Consider the following 10161-nt stretch of genomic DNA (forward strand, 5'->3'; position numbering starts at 1 on the left):
TCTGTGCTTGGTTTGCTACATTCAAGAGCTTTTATTGTATAATTGACATATTTAAACATTTCTGTTTGTCTCTTTCTAGTGTATGTTATTCTTTTATTGCTTTCAGTGGAATGGTGAATCCATGGCCTAGCCCATAATAAAGCCAGGTGTGGAATATTAAACTGAAAAAAAAAGAGATAAAATGCATAATATCCGTTTAAAGTTTTTAAATACCAAGCTTTCTTCAGCACATGTTTATAGATGAACATTTAAAATATTTTAGCATAAGAAAGTATTAGGATTGACACTGTCATAGAGTCCCAATTAGAACAAGCCATGCAGTTTGAATAGATAAAATATGAATGACTGAGTTTTCATTGGGCCTTATGAATCTCTTGAAAAAAGCTTGAGTTTTATCAAAAAAAAAAAAGGATAAGGAACATGACTTGTGGCATTTCATCTTCTATGAAATGAAACAAACAGCATGTAAACAGTGACAGAAGACTTGCTGGTGCATGGTTACAGCTGCTGGCGTCCATAGTGTGTAGCACTTATCAGAGGCCACGGTTGCTTCACTTCCAGGGTCTATCTTTACATGCTATAAATAATCACACAGTCGACGACCATCTTCTTCCACGGTGTCTGATTATGTGCCATACAACAGATCAAGCGTTTCTTGTGCTTACACCATCTGGGTTACATTTGTCTCATGGTTATTTTGTCATCAGTGCACTTACCAGAGATTTTCTCTATCCAGAGAAACTAAGAACAAAATCTCAGGTAAATCTATTCCTGCCTGTGGTCCCCTTGGGAAACAAGTTTAAACTGGCTGCAGAGTACCTTTTTTTAAATTTTTTCTTGATGCTGTGGTTGTAGGAAGACATGTAACTAGGTGGTCTGGATGTAGGACTCACAGACAACCAGTGAGGGTAGGTGGAAAAAAAGCGCTGAAAAAAATATTGACAGGCATCGTTGAGAGCACAGCTCCTATCAGAACACCAGCAGGAGTCAGAACAGACACAGAGCCACAGTCACAAAATGGACTTTAAGGTGCATGCATTTTCTGGACCATGTTTTAAAGCCCAAACTCATGGAGCACCACACATGTCTCTCTGTGAAGGAATTCTGTGGCACCGGTGTAGTTTATGGTCATGAGAAAAAGCCTAGATTTTGTGTGCAAAAAACCCCTACAGAACTCATAACTGTGGGAAGGGCTACATAAAGGACCTTTGATTGAGACATGGGAACAGAGGTAGAACAGGCTCTAATTTGGTCGTAGTATTTTTATTTGGTGAAATTCCATTGCTACAAATCCCCGTTGTATGCCAGTTTTTGCTGTTAAATCTATTTTTATTAACATGGAAATGAAATAATCTCAAGGCCCTGGAGTAATCTGCCCAGTGTTTCACATACACGTACAATATTTTCAGATTTGCTGAAAGAAAAATAATATGTACTTGTCTGGAACGCTGTCTTGCCTAGCTCCATCCTGCAGTGATTAATTACAGTTGCATTTCAGTCCCTTGGAACGGAGGATTTATAATAGAAATACTGCGCACAGTGCCACTTTTGTCAACTCTGCATATCCAAACTGGGCTTGTTGCAGCAGGTTGCGCTTACATCTTAAAATGCCTTGCAAGAGCTGAAGCTGTTGAGGATATTTTCAACCTTGTAAGTCTGCAGAGATCTTGTGTCATAGTCTTCACAAGGCTGTGGTATATACAGTAGCACGCAGGAGAAAAGCTCTGCGGTGCAAAGCTGCCTGTTTAAGCAGAGGCTGCATGAGAGGTGGTGCTACGATCTGCGTCTAACCCAGATTCCCTTGACTGCTTCAAAGGGCCGAGAGCCCTCATTCTCTCAAGCACGTCCCTATTGCTCTTGCAATCAGTAGCTCACTTCTGACTGCTGGGAAGTAAGAATAGTGTCATAGCCTCATAGTTAATGTATGAGCCTTGGGTTTTATTTCTGATTGTACAGAGTATGACTTTGGAGATCACTTTTTTATTTCTGTGTTTGCTTTTCTTTCCTCCATTGTAAAATGCAGGTAATAGTTAGCTGTTCCAAATGTTTTGATTTTATCCACACTGCTGTCCAGAGCACTAAAGAAACTCAGTTAGACAGGAAAACAGAAAAACACAGCAAAACAAACAGGGGAATCATAATCTGCTAACCATGACAAAGGAGCAAGTTGCTGTCCCTCAGCTGCTCTGCAGTAGGTTGCCTCTATATTGCTTTGGCAGTAGCTTTTTTCTTGTCACACAGAATGCGAGTGCTGTTTCACAGTGCCCAGGTTATCCCAGGGACGGTATTTTCAAGATAGGGAACATGAGATCGGAACCTACTGAGAGTACGTGGTAGGTCTAGATCACTGTACTGGGGTCCTAATGGAGGATAGAGGGAGAATGAAGGTTGTTGTATGAGACCTGAAGTAAGGTGCAGGGAGGAAAGTGTTAGTGGTGCCTGGTGAATGAATTCTGCGCTTGAATTTCAATGACAGAGGGACGGAAGACTGAAAAATGTGGGTGACAATTATCTGTCTCTTGAACACCTCTTTTCCCTACTGGAATCTTGACGTGTAGTCAGCTTTAAATATGCCTCAGCAATTTTTTCCTGCTAAATCAAAAGGAAGGTGCTGGAGGGTTTTCAAACTCCAAGAAGGACTGATACTTTGATGGTGTCACTGCAGGTTGTGCATGTCAATACAGTTTTCCCTTTGTGACATTTTGCAGTTCTGCCAACATTCACAAATTATTTCTAGTTGAAAAATAATGTATCTAAGAACCACCTCTTAAAAGGAAATTGTTATTTTTCCCTATCTTAAGAGAAAATACTATTGGGATTAAAAAGAATTAAAATGTCCTCATCTTCTCTTTATATTTGATTAGTTTTCTTTCTTTGCATTTACTGGTGTGTCTTTAGCACTCTTTACTTGGGGTGTTCAGACCAATGTAGGTCAAAATCCTCTTACTGATTAGCAGACATCACTGTGAATACACACTAATAACACTGGGGCTCCATGTAGGCATAAATATCTGTCTGCCTACGCTGCACTGCAGAAATAACAGGTTTAGTCAGTTTTCCGTTTTCTCTCATTATTTTTTAGCCTCTGCTTACACGGTAGCATAAGTTTTAACAAAATGCTAGATTTTCTTAGCTGGCAGAACAAGCAGAGAACAGATTTTGAAACTGGATGGAAGAAGTGTAATAACTTTTTCAGATACCCATAATTAGCTAGGTCACAAGATGCACATAGGGCATGTACCTATTTCTGTCAATACCTTGCTACCTTAAAGTTAGGCTCTTAAAGTTATTCCTGAATCATTCATTAAATGCAGATTAGACTTGCTGTCTTACCTAATCAAGCTTGCAGGCTGTGAATTTCCTAAGAGTCTGGTGTCATTAGCTCTTCAGTTACTGGGAATGCAATGACTAGGAGTGATGGCTGTCTATGACAGGCCTGCTTTTTACTTGGCTCCCTATCCCTCTTGGGCAATTAGATTAATTTGAGTTCTTGAATCATCTTTTAATAAAGCTTTTTTTCAACCCTAGTGGGAATCTCTAGTTCCTGTACGCAACCATAAGCAAATGTATGGTGTCTGAAATGCATGGTATTTTTTGCTGGAGCAGACATATAACCCAGTTTTTCCCTATTATTAGTAGTGAACACTTCAAAAGGTACAGTTTTGATCAATGTGCAAAAGGTTGAAGACAAAGATAAAGCAACTACTAACTAAATACAAAATTTTTTTTTTGGCTTGATGTGGATTATTTGTTTTGGGTGATAATTGGTATATTGGTTTTCTATTTCATACTCTAAGACAAATGGTCTCCGAATGACAAAAATAAACACTTTTTCAAAGGTTTATATTACTGAAAGCACAATATGCTGAAGGAAGAAAAGATTTTCCTTCTCATGAATTGGGGTTGACATTTATCATGCAGCCAGATACATTGCAGTAGTTAGATATGAGGCCCAGGGTCTAATAAAACATTATTCATATATTTTTTTATTATCATATAACTTTATTAAACACTTTATGGTGGTTGCATGATAGACCAGGTCATTATTATACTGACATAATTATTCCTCAGAATGAAAATCATCCCGATATTTTACAAGTTTAGACTTTTTTCCTGTTTGCTATTTTTGTTTCTGAAAGGCAAAGATATTTTCACAGTCCCCTCTCTTCCTTTAACCTAGATAACTGCTCAGTGCTTACAAAATCCTGAGAAATAAGAATGCATTTTCACGTGGGACTGATAGGACATTTCCATTTACATGGGGACTTAACATGGATTAGATAACTAGATGGAAATAAAACTTTACTCAACAGAAATTAAGAGCTGAATCCTGCAAATCACTTAAGAGCATGGTCAGCTTTCTTCACATGAACAGTCCCACCAGCCCATCTCACTCCCGCTCAGACAGAAACCATCTCTGGAGTGACAAATGGAGAAAGACATTTCAGCAAGGCTGAGGGTGAAGTCTGCCCTGCTAGACTGTGAGCTTGTAAGATATTTGGAAAGTCAAGATCCTAGTATGGAGGTTAAGGCCACGTAGAGACCATCTGTTATACAGCGCTTCATTATTGACCTCTTTATTGACTCTATAGAGCAGTCTGGCAGTCTTGAAAAGCAGAAGCTTGCACCATTCATGGTTTTCTTGTCCTTTAGCCACTACAATGGTTGTAAACTCAAAACTGGCACCTGGAGGACGCGGCCTGAAAATAGCCCTCCATGCATGTGCTATGCTAATGGGAGCAATGCAGTCCTCACTTCACATTCACGTCTTTGGGGAACCTCCGTGAAACTGGAGGAAAAATGAAGAGCATTTCCTCTAGCCACCTTTGCTACAAGAGATTCTTCCATCTTATCCCCCTCCCACTATTCCTCAGGATAAATCCCTAAATTGAAATCCAAAGGAACAGGACACCTGACCTTTCAGGTAGTCAGTCTCCTAACTCCACTCCTCATGGAAGGAGAATAGCCTTTCCTGTCCAGGGAGTGTGGCAAGCCGATTGAACTTCAATTAATGGACGGTATTACTCATGTCAGTGACTAGTCACATCAGAGTTTTCATGATCAGGCCCTAATTTTTTATATTGCTTCCCCCACACTCTTGATGATGTGACAAGTTCTTCTCCAGAGAGAGAAATGCAGAGCAGAATATGATATTTAAGAAGTCACAGGAGGGGCATTTTACTCATTCTGGGATTACTGTATTTTTTATCTGTAGGCTTTATCATTCATTGAGTGCTTGTTTATATCTTTAAAATAATTTAAAATATTTCAAAATGCCGTCTGGGTATGATTTCCATTACTAGTCAAAAAGCATTTGAGAGAGTCTGATGCACTTCTACAGAGAGTAGGAGGAAATTATGTTTACCACCCTTTTTTAAGCTGATCTGCAAAATGCTGTCCTTTCAAACATCTCCCAGGAACACATTCTGAGTAAGGATGGTATTTTTTTCAAGCCTGGTCTTTATCTTTTTTTTCTGTAAAATGCTGCTCTTGTTTTCTTTAATATTTCTATGTTCCTTCTCGGGGCATGGTTATTAACGACTAAAACAATCAAAAGACACATTTGGTGCAAGTATCTAGAGGCCTTTGGGTTTTGATTTTGATTCAAGGAATGTATTATTTAAGACTGTCATTTGAGAATAATGCAATTAGGCTATTTATAGTGACTTTTGGAAGAAATACAATCAATAAAGGGGTGAAGAGATGCATCTTCCAAGTTACAATATCCTGCATCACCTGATGTATCATCCTATTAAATAGTCTCATGTTCTTCTTCTTCTTGTATCAAGTTCAAGTCAGCTGGTTGAAGAGGAATTTAGGCAGAGGAAAGAGTAAGTTCTTCCCTGACCTTTGAGTAATTCCAAAAAAGTATTCCGCTGCTACAGAGTTTTGCAAAAAAAGGATGATTGGCTATCCTTCCTTCTTTTTTTTGGAAAGAGCACCCCGCTTCCACTGTCCTTCCCTGCTTAGGTGCACTGGAGGGTGCCCAGCTGTGGAGCAGAGTGGGAGAGAAGGTCCCATGAGTCCTTACACTAGCCTGTTTTTTCCTCTGTATATGGGGTGGCACATGATCAGCAAAGAGGTTCCTTACTAGTCATGGGTTCAACTTCTTACTCTGATGAACCTTGCAGGTGGAGTCCTCCCACTTTACTGGAGTGAGCTGAACCTTTGGACCCGGCCTTTGAGCTTGTAGATCAGCGTCCAGAAGAGAGAGCCTAGCTCTGCTTTCTGTGAAACCTGTCAGCCTTGGCATGTCTGTTGTGCCTCTCAGAGACACCCTTTGTGTAGCACTGCAGACAGAGAAAGATTTCTGTCTGTGTTATCCCTGGTCCAAGGCTTCCCAGACAGAAGAAGGCAGCAAAGCTGGTGAAAGGGCTGGAAGGAATGTCCTATGAGGAGGAGCTAAGGACTTTGGGCTTGTCTAGTTTGGAGAAAAGGAGGCTGAGGGGTGATGTTATTGCTCTCTACGGCTTCCTGAAGAAGGGAAGGGGAGAGGGAGGTGCTGATCACTTCTTCCTGGTATCTGGTGATAGGACGCGTGGGAATGGTTCAAAACTGCGCCAGGGGAGGTTTAGACTGGACGTTAGGAAGCATTTCTTTACCAAAAGGGTGGTCAAACACTGGAACAGGCTTCTAGAGAGGTGGTCGATGCCCCAAGCCTGTCAGTGTTTAAGAGGCATTTGGACAATGCCCTTAATAACATGCCTTAACTTGGTCAGCCCTGAAGTGGTCAGGCAGTTGGACAAGATGATCATTGTAGGTCCCTTCCAGCTGAAATAGTCTAGTTTAGTCTAGTACTTTGCAGCAAATTTTCCCGGTCCTTGAATACTGAGTGACATTACAAGACTTATTAAAACCTACCCCTCAAGAAAAATATGTAGTTAATATCCACCTATCTGCTCTAACCACTTGTTTATTGTCTCAATGCATTTCTTCTCTGTTTCAGGGTGTGAGTTCAAAAGAGCAGTGGCTGCCTCTTGTCATACATATATACAATGCCTTATACCATGCAAGATTATAAAAACAGGGCTTACATATTGCCTTTTTCAAAATGTCCTGAGGATATCTTTTTATTATTTAATATGCTGCAGTGCATTGACACCCTCACTGGACAAAACTGACTCTATTCTGGGATTAGGAGCAACACAGCTACACCATGTTAGCACCAAACCCTGCTGAGAATCTGGGTCCACCAGCTCAGGCAATATAACTATGTTGCTTTGAGCTCTGCACTAAAGTGAGCATTCTGAAGAGTTCGATGTTGGATGAACATGAAAGCTTGGGGAATCATTACACTGTAATCCACACTGGCATGGGGACATTCCCGAAATGGCTTAGGTTTGTGGCTTGGATAAAAAAATAGCGAGACTTGTGGTCTAAAATTAGTTAGGGGTCGCTGAAATGTTTTGTCATCGTACCTCTCACTGTTTGGTATAGAGCCATGATGGCTTCGAACACGCACCCGTTGCACCCGTACCTTTAGGAAGTTGGTGGCTGGGGAGTCTTAGGCCTGGGGAAACCACTGATAGCATCGAGGCAGCAAAGCCCTCGACCATCATACTGAAAGAGGAAGGGGAACAGCACTGGAGCATCCAGTTGCCAAATAGACTTAAAATATATCAAACACTCAGTGTAAGCAACTGTCACCAGGTGCTACGTGACTGCATGAGATGCTGTGGTTTGGAAGAGAAAGTGGCTGATGTTAGAGGGTCCATGGGAATTTTTCAATAAAGCCAGTGCCTGTATTTTCATCACTGGTTGTTTCTACTATATTAGATTTGACACAGCTGTTGCTTGTAGGGCTTTTCTTTGAAGAGTTAGAAAATCCTAAAGCTGTCATTTAATGAATGATACTGTTCTATAAACTATCTGGACTTCTATAAATATTGCTGACTCCATGCAGGGCATTATTATCTAATCTCCCAGGGAACATCTAGAATCACAGTCTACCCGCCCATGTCAATTTAGGACACATCCAACCCTTAGAAATAGCAGTGGAGAAATCATAAAATGTTCCAACACATGGAGTTGGCAGACAAGTGCGAGACAAGATCGCAAACTGTGCAAAATGAACAGTTTGCGAGTGAACATGCTTCTCTCTTTCCCCCATCAAAGTGCTGGCTGAGTATCTTACGATGACTTCAAATTAACACACTAGCCTTCTTTCTTTTCCTTTTTTTCTTCTAAATAAATTTCCCTTTAATCAGAGCTGCCTACTTGATAGTAACACAATTACCTGCAGTGGATCATCTTCTGTTCCATGACCAAAGTGGTCTCTTTTTTTTCATTATGAATTCATGACCAGTTCTCCAGTTGAAACAGGTCTGAGTGTGATGTTAGAATGGGTGTTGTTTTAAGTCTGCTGTGGAACAATTGCAAGACCTAATTATAACCTCTTCATATGAGCAAATACAGAGTAGAGGTCAGGAAGAAGAACCGGATAGTTCTATTCACCTTTATCTTAATCGAACTCACCATTCAGCAAATGGACCATGAATGCCAAGGAAATTGTTTTCTTCATTTCTGGGTTGGCCTTAATATATTATGTCTTCTTTGAAAAGGCTATCCATTGCACAGGAGTCTAACTGCAAAGTGTGAATTTGTGATAAGCCCATGTACCATTTTATGCTGGAGAGGGGTTTTTGTGAGGATTTTGGGGGGTGGTTCTCTAAGTTTATTTATTTAAAAAGAAAGAAAGGAAAAAAAAAAGAAAAATGAAGAACAGTGTTCCCTTATAGACCACACAGGTAAGACATACAGCAGACTTTTCCTGTACACCATGTATATGACTGATGAACATCAGGTTGCATTGTCTGGCTGAATACAAAAGTACTTCATATTCAGCAAAGGCAAACACATGGCACTGGCAACATTCCAGGTAAACAGGTTTGTGCAAACCAGAGTATAAATATATGGCTGATATTGGTTGTCTTTGCTGTTACTTATTATTTATGGAGCAACCTTGAAGTGCGATGGAGTATGAGATATGGAACTTTTTATTGCAGCAGTGATTAGAAGTTCGCAGGCGTTTCCAGGTTTTTACCCTAGCCATTAGGCAGAAGTTCACATTCTCTGTCACATACCAGCCTGGATACTATTTAAGCTGTACAGGTACCAATGAGATTACCACTTCTCAGAAAGTCAGGGTATCATAGTTGTCAAGATATGTGTTTAAAATTTGAAAATCTGGGACTCTCATATTTTGTTTTCTAATTTTAGAAGTGCCATAGCATGTAACCATTATGCAAAGAGTAGGGTTGCCACCTTTGAGAGCAAGTTCTGGCATACATGCACAATTCTAGGAAAGAGTTTAGTGTTTGTGACTACTAACAAGCACTTTGCTTCGGCTTCAGCAAAACAATGCTACTTGCTGAAATTAAGTGGGTCATAAGCCCGTAGTCTCCATCCCTGGAGATACTCAAAAACCATCTGGGCATGGTCCTGGGCAACCTGCTCTGGGTGGCCTTGCTTGAACAGAAGGGTTGGACCACACAACCTCCAGAGATCCCTTCCAAGCTCAGCCATCTTGTGATTCTGTAAGGTGTTTCCTCTTGGCTTGCTTCAGTAGCTTTAAGCCACAATGTATTGGATCTATAACTCCAATTTTAGAGGTGTAACCTCTCTTGCATTGTTTAGGGGACACACGTGTGGCACTCAGGCCTGCGGGTGACAGAATCAGAAAAGTATTCAAATCACTCAACACGAAGAACCTGAATTAGGCAGCATAGTTGTTGTGGGAAGAGACAAGTACCTTTGTAGCTCCATTCAGAAAAGCTGAACTTAGAACAAATGACCTGTGGCAAAGGAACACTTTGTTCTTCTGTTCTGGTTTTGGGGTTCGATTTTTTTTGGTGGGGGCATGTTTTAAATGAGGAAGCTTTTCAAAAGGGGAGATTTGATAGAGTTTTCTAAAGATGTTTGTATGTGCTCTGAGAAGGCTTCATTCCCATCTCACACATTTCAAGATCCCAGGAGTTTCAGAACCTGGCCTGTCCAACTGTTACCTTATAAATTACAAAGTGATCTCTGATGGGGTAGGAAGCTCATAATAAATTGCCACATAAACCAGGACCAGAATCCAATGAGATGAGAGATTTGAAGATGGCTTTTCTCACAACAGCCTGAGAAGGAGAGTAGCCCCTTATGGTATTGTTTGGATCC

At 40.6% G+C, this 10161-nt stretch overlaps 1 long non-coding RNA gene across 5 annotated transcripts in view; it reads left to right on the plus strand.

The window, feature by feature from the left end:
- LOC142078670 (uncharacterized) overlaps window positions 1-10161 on the plus strand; it is a 49464-nt gene that overhangs the window by 34291 nt on the left and 5012 nt on the right. The gene's annotated exons all lie outside the window — the stretch shown is intronic.

The sequence above is a fragment of the Calonectris borealis genome, chromosome 2, assembly GCF_964195595.1.
Source record: "Calonectris borealis chromosome 2, bCalBor7.hap1.2, whole genome shotgun sequence".
Taxonomy (NCBI): domain Eukaryota; kingdom Metazoa; phylum Chordata; class Aves; order Procellariiformes; family Procellariidae; genus Calonectris; species Calonectris borealis.